This window comes from Eleutherodactylus coqui, chromosome 4 (assembly GCF_035609145.1).
Source record: "Eleutherodactylus coqui strain aEleCoq1 chromosome 4, aEleCoq1.hap1, whole genome shotgun sequence".
Lineage (NCBI taxonomy): Eukaryota > Metazoa > Chordata > Amphibia > Anura > Eleutherodactylidae > Eleutherodactylus > Eleutherodactylus coqui.
The window spans coordinates 282,380,884-282,393,916 of NC_089840.1; the positions used below are offsets into that span (position 1 = coordinate 282,380,884).

The following is a 13,033-nucleotide window of genomic DNA, read 5'->3' on the forward strand; positions in this document are numbered from 1 at the left end:
AGAGATGAGCGAGCATACTCGCTAAGAGCAATAACTCGATCGAGCATTGCCCTTAGCGAGTACCTGCCCGCTCGGAAAAAAAGATTCGGCTGCCGGAAGCGGGCAGGGAGCTGCAGGGGAGAGCGGGGAGGAACAGAGGGGAGATCTCTCTCTCCCTCTCTCTCCCCCGCTCCCCCCTGCTCACTGCCGCAACTCACCGCTCACCAGCTCCAGTAGCCGAACCTTTTCTTCCGAGCGGCGAGATACTCGCTTAGGGCTCATGTCCACGGGCAAAATATGATTTAAGATCCGCAGCGGATCTCCCGCATGTGGATCCGCACCCCATAGGGATGCATTGACCACCCGCGGGTAGATAAATACCCGCGGATCGTCAATAAAAGGGATTTTAAAAAAAATGGAGCATGGAAAAATCTGGACCATGCTCCATTTTCGTGCGGGTCTCCCGCGGGGTCGGCTCCCGCGGGCTTCTATTGAAGCCTATGGAAGCCGTCCGGATCCGCGGGAGACCTAAAATAGGAATTTAAAGTATTTACCATCCGTAGCGGACCGGGAAGGTCTCCTCTTCCTCACGGCCGCATCTTCCTTGCTTCGGCTCGGCGGATGTGCCCGGCGCATGCGCGCGGCACGTTGACGACGTGCCGGCGACGTGCCGCCGGCGTCAGAAATTCATCCGCCGGCCGAAAATGAAGATCCGGCCGTGAGGAACAGCTGACCTTCCCGGTCCGCTACGGATGGTAAATACTTTTAAATTGCTATTTTCAGCGCCCATGTCCGCGGGGCAGGAGGGACCCGCTGCAGATTCTCCATTGAGAATCTGCAGCGGATCTGATTTTCCCCGTGGACATGAGGCCTAAGGACAATGCTCGATCGAGTAATTGTCCTTAGCGAGTATGCTCGCTCATCTCTAGTCATTAATTAGTATGAGGAGCCGGACTGACATGACAGCAGTAGTGATCTGCGCCAAATAGCTGCAGGTCTCCTGTATAACTCCAACCTGTTGCTTCTTTATTCCAATCAGAAGTCTCCAGAACCAGAAAATAGTGATAAGATGCGGAGATCTAATGTCTGCGGTCGGCTGTAATCCTGCCATCTCCAGCTTTCTCATTACACAAGTATCAATCATATAATAAGACTAAACACAAGACCTTCCCAGCCGTCCTACAGACCAGAGGGAAGATTTCATGAGACCTTCTCTCCATCTACCTGATCGTCCTGTGGAAGAAGAGGCCGGGGACATCTCTCCGCTGCTGTTCTCTTACTGGATCTACCTGCAGAAAACACAGACAGCCACTGAATTCATTCTCTACATACAAATAATAAAGGCCGTGTGGATTTAGTCCTGTCTATTACCTGGTGATAGGGGAGGCTGGTGGTCCTCCATCATGACGTCCTTGTACAGATCCTTGTGTCCTTCTAAATACTCCCACTCCTCCATGGAGAAATAGACAGTGAAGTCCTGACACCTTATAGGAACCTGACAACACAATGATACCATGATCACCCAGACACGTTATACCGCCATAGCATTACTGTATAATGTCCCAGCATTCCCAGCAGCATCACCTTTCTAGTCAGCAGCTCAATCATCTTGTTGGTGAGTTCTAGGATCTTCTGCTCATTGATCTCCTCAAGTATCAGGGGGCGAGGTGGAGGCCCTGTGATTGGGCTCAGGGGTCTTCCCCATCCATCAGACACCGGGGCCTGACAGCCATCACTAGAAGTCTTCTTCACTACCGTGTAATCCTGTTTATGAGGAGATACATCCATAAATATCCCTGCAGACATTTCTAGAGTCCTCCCAGTCTGGTCCGGCAGTTATGTCGGCTCTTCACATCTGTGTTCATCAGTTCTGTTGTTCTGTGAGGGCACGTGTATATATTGCTATATGTTTTTATATCTTTAGACCTGCGTGCAAATTCTATGCAATGCTTTGTGACAAAAAACTTAATATTCAAAATACGTAATATGCATTCTTAAAAAATCATATCAGATATGACAAAGGCTTCTGCAAGGCGGAGAAAACTGTTTCTTGGAAAATTACAAAGAGGAACAAGATACAACGGCGATTAGCTTGGCAGTTTAAGGAAGTTGCAACATCTTGCTTGAAGGACTGAGGAGAAAAAGAGAAGTGTCTGCTATGAATAAGGAACATGTGATTGATACAGCCGCCTGTCTGATTAACTTTTGCTATGGACAGTATTATGGACATATATGGTGATGCTATATATCTGGACCAATGAGATGCTATATGCTTTGTGTAGCAACAGGAGGGTATAAAGCCCTGTGTAAGCCAGTAAAGTGTTGGCCATTACTCCCGTACAGAGATGCATACCAGACCTGTGTGTGGTGTTTTTCCGTTACCGTCGACAACGGGACATTAGGGTGGGTTTGACTGATGCTGTATTGATTGAGTACCCTGACAGTTCTATTCTGTTGGCTGTTCGACATTTTACCAGCTGCAATAGTTTCCAGCATTCCGGCCGTCTTCACACTTGGCTGCAGCATTTACAGTACAGGCCATGCGGGGGAGATTTATAAAATGTCTTTCACGCGGTGCCGGTATTTTCTATAACAAATCTACTTAGTCTTTGAGAACTGCGGCAGATTCTAAATCCGCAGCGAGACTATTTATACTACGGATTTATGCTGCCGATTTTGAACCCCTGAAGAACAAAGGATAAAATCCACAGAAGTTTGGCAAGTAAGTCTGCAGCATAATACGAGCCATTTAGGCCACCTGCACACGAATGGATTTGCCTTAAGGACTCCATGGCCGATGTCTGCACCAAATACCACCCATAGCATGCTACGGAAAAACGCTTTTTCCTGCACACTTACGGAAACAAATTGCGGTTTCCACGAGCGGAGGAAATATCGCAGCACATTTCATTTTCCTGGGATGTCTGCATGGATGGCTTTCATTTAAGTCAATGGAAGCTGCTCGACCCGCGGTCCATCCGCAACTGACATTGCAGGCAGGTCACAGATTCCAATTCATCACCTAGCGACGGTGTGGGGAAAAAAATTGAGAAAAAAAAGCTGTACAGCGCATGTCCGATAGCGAGCAGTGTGGACCATCCGCAGTATAGATGAAGCACAGAACAGACAGGTACGAGCAGATGCCGGCCGGGCACAGGGTCAGACTCCACTGTGGGCTATCGCATACAGAAATCAACCTCTTTGTGTGCAGGCGGGCTTAGATGTGGATTTGGCCCCTGCGTATTTACTGCGTAATAGCTGCAAGCTACCACTGTGGAAAGCCCGTAGTAATCATGCTTCATGTGAAGGTGGCAGAAGGACTGAATTGGCAGTAAGTCCTCTGACGTAGATGTGACCAGAGACTGACATAGATAAGAATGATGGAACGTGACGTCATACTCAGAATCTCTCACCTACTGACATATCGATCATGGTCGCAGGGGTCGCAATAGCGATGCAGTGCCTGCACAGAGGGGGCCCAGAGGCCACCCTCCGCCATATACAAATGCACATACAGTGCATTACCGGCTTGTCGTACTGCCAGCCGCGTGATTGTTACGCTGCGGCAGACAGTGCGAGTCAGACAACAGCAGAGCAGAAGAGGAGGAGGGAGGAGGAGAGAGGCAGGCAGGCACACACATAACATGGCTCGGAACAGAGGAAGTTGATGATGATGTCATACTCCTGCACAGTGTACAGCATCTCTGTGCCTGCTGGTCTCCTCACACAGAGAACTGGTCCGGGGTATGTACCGATCTCTCTCTCTCATCTAGTTATCTGTCTCTCTCATCTATCTATCTAATGACCTATCACTCTCATCAATCTATGTCTCTCATATCTATCTACCAAGCTCGCTCATCTACCTACCTACCTATCTCTTATCTAGCTACCTACTTATCTCATCTATCTTCAAAAGTATAACAAAAAACATGCACACCCTATGGCCGCTCTCACACATGCGTTCAGAAAACGCAGTTCTAAATTGTGGCATTTTTAGTGCAATTTCTAGCGGAGTTTTTGAACGCATGGTAGAACATTTGACAGCGCTTCTAAATGCACCCCACCATTGTAATGCGTGAGGAGGTACGTTAAAAAACACAAAAATAGAACAGACAGCTCTCGAAAATCACGGCATTAGGAACACTGCATTCAAGCTCAGGTCTGAGTAACCCCATTAAGGTCAATGGGAGCATGACGCTCGGGGCGCCTTGCTAATAGCGGTAAAGAGCCGTGTGAGAGAGTGGCCTAAGGGGCTACAAGCAAGTTTTCCTGTAGTGCAGGATTTAGGCATGGGTATAGGGCGTGGGGGAGGCCCTGAGCTGAACTTTTGCACCCGGGCCCCTGAGCCTTTAGGTACGCCTCTGCTCTCACCTCTCCTGTAAGCTGAAAGAGTATCTCTAGGGTGAGGTTGAATATACTCTCCACCATCTTGTCCCGGTTCCACTCCATCCTTGTCGGGTCAATCAGGATAATTATCTGATATAGAAGATATCAGACGAGGATCCTGAATGGGAAGAAGACGAGACAATGTAACATCATACAAAATCCACTATAATAATACAATTACCGGGCATTCCCCCTCTTCCCTTCCGCACCCCCGCTGAGCCCCAACACAGCCCCCTCCACACCCCACTGCTCGGCCCCCACTGCTAACCCCCAGTTCATTAGCACCATTAACAGTCATCTTCTGACTTCCTGACTGACAGAACTGCCACACAGCGCCACGCTGTTCACAGCATTACCTGACTTGTCCCACAAACCCCAGACATGCTGGGTGCAAGGATGGAGAGGGGGCAGAGTCAGGTGATGCTAGGAACAAAGCCCCTCTGGGTGATACATAGGGGGCACTATAACTAAGTGGGGCAACAAAGGCAGCAATACAGCTTAGTGAAGGCACAGAGGGACTTCTTAATTAAAGGGAAAGAGACATTACTAATTTGTCAGACCACAGAAGATGCATTAGTACTACAGGGGAGTTACTGACAGGTTAATTGGGGCAGTGTCAGGATGGACAGAGTGTGCAGGGACTAGTCATAGCTGGAAGAAGTCTTCATGGCGGTCTGGGCCCAGAGAAAGAAGATAAATGGATGACCACAATCAGAGGACACATCACCTGTGATCACTGAAGGTAACTGCACTGTAATCACTAATACTGGAGGTAACTGCCCTGTAATCACTAATACTGGAGGTAACTGCACTGTAATCACTATCTCTGTGTACAGCTGGTATGTTTTAGAGCTCTACCATCGCTCTGAGGGGATCAGTAAGCTTCCAACACACAAGGATACACGGAATACAAGAACTTCTTAATGTGTGCATTTCTCCTTATATCTACATTAGTTAATCACATTGCAGTGAGGCTTCATTCACACGAGGAGCTTTAGAAGAGGTTTTGGCGAGTCTGAAGAGCAGCTTTCAAAAAACAAAAACAAACCAAAAATGTTTTAAAAATTAAAGCAGGGGGGGCGTCGCCAGCTAATGGAGGAGTAGGACACATCTCTGCTCGGCTCCAGCACGCGGCCCTAGTTATCCTTAATGTGGATGACCCAGACCCGGCTTTTAACGAACGTGCCGAGCGGAAACAAGAGGGGAGCATCACAGACCTCCCTGGATGACCCCAGAAGAAATATAACCATCTTCCTGAGAAGAACAGCGGGAGCGGAGTCCCACGCGGCCGCTCCCAAGATGGCGCCCGCAGCACTTCCAGCGCAGCAATCAAGCCCTGAATCAGACCTCGACCAGCAGCCTGGAGTGAGAGCCCAGGGCAGACCTGGAGGCCGCGGTAGTCCGACAGCAGACCCTGGAACTACCAGCCACCACCACAGCAGAAACAGCGGAGAATCGTCCGCGGGAAGAGATACCCGATACCCGCCGGTGGCCGCACGGAGGGGAGAAGAGGAGGAGCGGCGTGCCGGGACGGAGACTCAGCACCCGTGGCAGTAGGAAGCGAATCCCTGGTACTCACCAGTGGCCTTGCGGAGGGAGTGAGAAGAGGAGCGGTGAACCGGGACAGAGGCATAGCTTCCGAGGCGGCGGGGAGTGAACCCCAGGTACTCGCCGGCGGCAGTGAAGAGGGGGGAGGGTGAGGAGCGACGAGCCGAGACAGAGGCACAGCATCCAAGACGGCAGGAGCGGTGAGTGCAGCTGGCAGGCCAGCTACAGAGGAGTGGGGAGACATGAGCAGCCCAGAGCCGGGGTTCCCTGGGGCACACGTAGCCCCCCCTCACATTACTATGGAGAAACCCTCAGGAGAAGAGGAGCAAAAGCATGCAGCACAGGAGGTAGAAGGCCCACATCAGCCCCCCTCGTCCAAAGGGTCCCTAATGCCACAGAGGGAGACAGCAATGACCCCTACGAGCAGTAAGCCCTGTGCAGGAGAGAAACCAAATAAGGGACTTCCGCAGCACACAGAGAATGGGGGAGAACCCCCACAACAAGGTTCACCCCAGACCAGCGCCCGCTCCCCACCAACGCACGGCTCCAGGTCACTGCTAAGCTCCCGACCTCCGCACAGTTTCTCAGAATTGTACTCCGGGCAGAGAGGCCCTACCATGGGCTCCGCAAACAGCCCTTACCCTTAGCCCAACAAGCCAGCTACAATTACATCTCAGCCGCAGCAAAGTGACCCACTGCTGCTAAAAAAGCGCTATTCAGAAGAGGCCTAGACAGACCGACTCCCAGGCCGCAACAAAACCCAAATCGACCCAGGGGTCAAACGACCAGGGGGAACCCAGTAACAGAGAGAGTCAAATATCAACACTTAGACAATCCACCCAGATCCCAAGCCCCCCCCCCCCCCACGCAGGTGGAAGATGAAGACTGGGATTGGAAAAAACGCCTCAAGGCTCTGCCGACCCAGGACCACATTGATGCTCTATTCCAGCAACTGGAAGACGCCCGTAAGGAAGATATGGCTTTCCTGCCACACTAGATCTGACAAATAGGCCAGTGAGTAGAGGCAGTAGAAGAGGCGCAGAAGAAGACCACTGAAACCCTAGAAGCCCATAATCAGGAACTACACTTACACTCTCAACAGATAATGGAGCTCCAAACCCACCCCTCCTTAGCCCCCACTCTCCCACTTGGGGCTAACAGCTAGTTGAAGCTGTTATTTTCTGCCAAGCTTAGGCAGACCTTTAGTTCTAGGGGATCTACAGTGGCCCCTTTTCGTTTCCATTTACATTTATGTTGTATGTTTCGCCCTTCTGTTTTCCCCCCACTTCCTCTTTCCTCATGTGCTCTTCCACTGCCCCCCCCCCCCAACCCATTCAAGAGAGAAAGAAAGCACCCACCCACCCTCTTACTGAATTCTGAATGGCGAATTTAAGCTTTTGCTCATTCAACACTAAAGGGCTGAACAGCCCACAGAAAAGAAGACAGCTCCTCTACCATCTCCACAGAAAAAAGGTGATGGTGGCTCTGTTGCAAGAGACCCATTTCAAAGCGGGGTGTGTGCCAATCTGTTCCTCCTCATACTACCCAACTTGGCTACATGGCCCTGACCCCCTCAGAAAGGCGGGAGGAGTCTGCATCGCCCTTCATAGAACAAATCGATTCAGTGATCCACCTGGGAGGAAGGTATATTTTCCTCAAGCTGGAAATACTAGGCTTTGTAATCACCTTTGCCAATATTTATCTCCCAAACCAGAACCAAGTACCTTTTGCAACAAGAGTGCTGAAGGCCCTGACCAACTTCGCAGATGGATCAAGAATAATTCTGGGTGAAGACCTCAATATGGTAATGGACCCCGCCGTGGACTCCTCTTCGGGTAAGTCCTCCGTCTCCCGATCGGCACCCAGGACTCTTAAGAAAAAATTAGACACACTGCAGCTAGTTGACTTATGGAGAATCCTACATCCAGAGTCTCGGGACTACACTTTCCATTCAGCAGCTCACAACTCCTACAGCAGGATTGATTATCTCCTGATCTCACATAGTCTTCTCGATAGTGCCCCGTCCTGCTCACACGGAGACCTATCATGGTCGGACCATTCCCCAGTTTTTGGAGGTCTTGCGGGCTGGGGATCTACCCCAAGATACCAGTCCTGGAGACTAAATGATAATCTCCTAAGAGGCCCCATCTGTGTCGCCGCAATTAGAAAAGAGATTGAAATCTTCAAAGAGTCACATCTAGCAGATCAAACACAGGCGCCAATAAAGCGGGAGACACTTAAATGTATCCTAAGAGGTGTGTTAATCTCCCAAGGTTCCAGAATCAAAATAGAAAGATCCGCTACCCTATCGAGCCTACTAGCCTCTCTGAGAGCCAAGGAAACTGCTAACAAACGCAAACAAAGTGAAGTCCTGAGATCAGAAATCTCATCAATCCGACAGCAGATCCTTGAGATTTTAGACCAGCGCTCGTTGGCCCTCAGAGACAAGCTTAAAAAAGGATCATTTGAGTATGGAGACAAATGTGGGAACCGACTTGCCAGAACCCTCCACCCCAGGGCCCACTTACGTATATACCCGAAATACAATCTACCAGCAGCCATCTGATCCACAACACCAAAGACTTCCTAGAGGAATTTAAAGCTTACTATGATAAACTCTATAATATCACCACAGACACCCAATCCACAACACCACTGCTTAAAAGCGAGATAGACACTTATCTATCCAATCATGCACCCAAGAGCCTGGCATCTGCAGAGGCGGATGAACTAAATCTAGACTTTTCAGAACTATTAGATATAATCCAAAATCTAAAAGTAAATAAAAGTCCAGGGCCAGATGGCTATATGGCCAGATTCTATAAACTATTTGCCGAAGAACTCTCCCCAATAGCTTTAGAAGAATTTAACTCAGTAAATAGAGGATGCCCATTCCCCAAACAGGTGCGGCAAGCCCATCTCACCATCATCCTCAAACTGGGTAAGGACTCCTCGGCCTGCGGGAGTTATAGACTGATATCGCTAATAAACGTCGATATTAAGATGTTTGCCAAACTGATAGCAAACAGACTCCAGAACTTAATCCCTAGACTGATCCACTTGGAGCAAGTTGGCTTTGTCCCAGGCAGAGAGGCAAGGGACAACACCATCAAAATGATGTCCCTAATAGCCAGAGCCAAAGCAACAAAAACCCCTTTATGTCTCCTTTCAATTGACGCGGAAAAGCGTTTGATAGGGTAAGTTGGGCCTACCTCTCTGCCACTTTGGGAAAAATTGGATTGGACCCACGGATTCTCCAGTGGATCATGGCCCTATACAAAGACCCTTCGGCTAGGATCAGAGTAAATGGAACCCTGTCTGACCCGCTCAGAGTAAGCAATGGGACGAGGCAGGGGTGTCCCCTCTCCCACTTTCTATACATCCTAACCATGGAGACCCTAGCCAACGCCATTTGAAGTAATGACTCGATTAAATGCGTCAGAGTCAGCTTCTCAGAACACAAAATGGCACTATACGCCGATGATTTATTGTGGTATCTATCCAAGCCCTGAGTCGGCATGCCCGTACTTCTAAAAGAATTTGAAAAGTTCGGAAGGATCAACAATTACAAAATTAATGCGCAGAAATCAGAGGCCTTAAACATTTCTCTCCCGCAGGCCGAGGTCTTCCACTTGGAGTCGGTACTCCCCTTTCGCTGGGTTGGTTCCCACTTAAAGTATCTGGGAGTCAATATCCCCGCAGAGCTATCACTAAGCTTTAAACTAAACTTCACTCCCTTTGCTGAGAAACTCGAGAGAGACCTTAGCAAACGGAGCCCCCTATATCTCTCATGGAATGGTCGAGTCAACGCAATTAAAATGGATGTATTGCCCCGATTTCTAGATCTCTGTCAAACAATGCCGATCGGGCTCCCAAGAACATTCCTGAAAAAAAATCAGATCCCTAATTTCCAACTCCATTTGGAAAGGACGCAAACCGCGTCTGCGTTACTCACTGCTAAAGAGAGGAAAAGAAAAGGGGGGCCTGGGCCGCCCGGACTTTTCCCTCTACCACAAGGCTAACATTGCAAATTGCATCCTAGACATCCTTAAAAGTAGAAGCGCAAGGCTTTGGGTAGATATAGAACACGCAGGTGAAATAGATGGCCTATACGGAGCCCCCTGGATTCTGCCCAAATGGATTAAGTCGATACCCAACATCTCCCCCTTTAGCCTACAACTATTTAAGACATGGGCGAGTTTTGCCCCCCAATATAGACTGGTCACAGTCCCAGGCCCCCTAACCCCGCTCATAGCAAATCCCCTATTTGAAGCTACTATAAGCCAGAAGGGACTGCTGTCTATCCCAGCGGAGCCAACCCCCAGACTGAGGGACGTAGTGGCACAGACGGGCCTGGAACCCATGACCGAGATCTTAGACCAGTCCCCACCTCAGCCAGGGTCCTGGCCTCAATACCTGCAGCTGAGAGGCTTTGTGAGTACGCTGATTCCGAAAGAAAACCTGACGGCGCCCCTGACAGAGATTGAGCAACTCTGCATATCAAGCCTAAGCCAGAGGCACATGATCTCCACGTTATATAAGATGTTGCTGGATTGGGAGACGGAGGAGGAAACCCCGAACTATAGGGAGGCCTGGGAACGGGAATTAGGGGAAAGCATCACGGAGGAGGACTGGTGTAAAATTTGGGCCCTAACCCACAAGCTGTCCACAGCTGGCAAAATACAAGACTCTAGTAGGACTATCGACCAGTGGCTGACCTATGGGACGAGGTGACAACCCTATATAACCACATCAACCACTCAAGTGTGATAATGACACTGAAATTAGCCCTGCTCTCACTGTTCCCGGGCAGCAAGAGAGAGCCACTAAATCAAGTTTCCTAAAACATTTCATATTAGCAGTGAGAAGACTCATCCCAAGGTTCTGGCGCTCTCCAACAATTCCAACTAGGGGCATGTGGGTTGAAGAACTCCACACCCTCATGAGATTTGACGAACTGGGAGCCGAAGACCCAAAATCTTGGGAAGCATACTACAAGACAAGGCAGCCATGGGTAGCGTTCAGAGGGTCGGACGACCTTAAACGATGGTTAGATCAAGGCTCACTTGACTAAACCACCACCTGGACCGACGTTCAGAGGACTCTCCACCAAGAGTCATTCCTCTGCATTTATTTCTCCTTCCACCCCCCACTCCCACCCCCCCTTTCCATCCTCGTCTATTTCCCTTCCCCCTCCCCTTCTGTCCATGTGTGTGTTTTAGATAAGATAAGTTTACATGAATGGAAAGGTGGTACTGCTCCTACAATCTTAACCCCTTAGTGACGGCCCCAATGAGAAACTACGTCCTGTCTGAGTGGGCTTTAATCCTAGAGGACGTAGTATTATGCGTCCTCTTAGGATTAATGCCCCTCAGGCTCTGGACATGACAGCTCCATGCTATCGGTGCCCGCAGTTAGCCGACAGCATGCAGCTGTCATCCTGGGCAGCAGGCCGTCCCCCCGACATTGCGATTGGTGCTATCCAATGGATAGTGCCGATCGCAATAAAGTTTTTAAAAAAGTGAAAAAGTTAGATCCATCAGGGCAGCTGAAAATACTCACCCGGCTTGTCCGTGATGTCCCGCGGTCAATGGCTCCTCCGGGCCCCGGCGCCGCTCTTCTGTGCATGTGCGCCAGACGTATGACGTTACACGCATGCGCAGAAGGCCGGGAGCCCCGACAGATTCAAAATCTCCTGGCTCCTGAAGGTAGCCGGAAACCAGGAGATGACCCCGGGATAGCGGCGATCGCAAAAAAGTAAAAAATTTTTTATTTTTTTTAAATTGAAAGTGTCGGCTTCACCTCCCCTCATGGATCGGATCCATGAGGGGAGGTGAAAATCCTCACCTCAGGTCTTCCGGCGATATCCTGATCTCCCGGGACCCGAGGTCCCCTTCTGAGCATGCGCACCCGATGTCAATCATTGGGCGCGTGCACAGAGGGGCTCGAGCCCCGGGAAATTTAAAATCCCTCTGCTCCTGGCTGCCATTTTTAGCCCGGAGCAGAGGGATGTCACCAGGGACATGATCACTGTTATCCAATGGATAACAGTGATCATGTAAAGTAAAAAAAAATTTTTAAGTAAAAAAAAAAAAGTTTTAAAAACTTTAAAAAAAAATGTTTAAAAAGCTTACGTTTTCATCTCCCCTCATGGATCATATCCGTGAGGGAGGATAAAATGACGTACCTAAGGCTCCCGGAATTTATCAGCGGACCTTACCCCAGCTTCTGCGCACTCGCCCGTCGCCAAAATGGCAGACGCATGCACAAAAGCCGTGGATTGCCAGGGGAATTTAAAAATCTCCCTGCGCTTGGCTACAAAACTTAGCCAAGAGCCCAGAGATTTCACGGAGAGCCGCAGTGAGCGGTTCCTGATCACGTGTTCGCCGATATCCAATGCATAATGGCAACCACGTCAAAGTAAAAAAAAAGTGAAGCTTCATCTCCCCTCAAGGATGCGATTGGTGAGAGGAAAAGAAACTTTTTAACGGAGGCCTCTGTATTTAAATCCCGATGTGAACTTCCTCCGTGAACTTTACCGGATTCTGCACATGCGGCCACCAGCAAAACACCGGACACATGCGCAGGAGTCAAGGAGCCCAGGAAATTTAAAATCTCCTTACTCCCAGCGACCCGAGAGCCTGGAGCAGTGACCTTGTTGAGCGGTCGCCGGTCACGTGATAAAAAGGTAGCGATCTACCTTAGGCCGGTCTCACATGACTGGATAGGAATTACAGATTCCGCATGCGTCTGATCCGCGGTAATACACAGATCAATCGTATTGGATTACACAATTCCGCTCACATTAGTGGGTCGGAATTACGTAATCCACTTGTAGAAAAGAGAACGCAGCAAGTTCTATTTTACTGTGGATATCCGCAACATAGAGCCCATTGTGCTCCATGGTCGCTGATATACCCGCAGCCCATACGCAACTACATTGTGTACGGACTGTGGGTACCCGCGTCATTGCTAAGCGCCGGTGCGGAAAATACAAACAAAAAAATATGTAATGCGAATGACCGCCTGTGTGAGTAGACAGTTATGCGCAGTACATTACGCGGCCGTACGCAGGGCTCACACTCAGGCTCACAGCTGGGATTCGCCGCAGGCCTCCGCA

At 49.6% G+C, this 13,033-nt stretch overlaps 1 pseudogene; it reads right to left on the reverse strand.

Annotated features, from left to right (window-relative positions):
* Positions 1-13,033, reverse strand: part of LOC136624340 (oocyte zinc finger protein XlCOF7.1-like) — a 323,662-nt pseudogene that overhangs the window by 220,122 nt on the left and 90,507 nt on the right.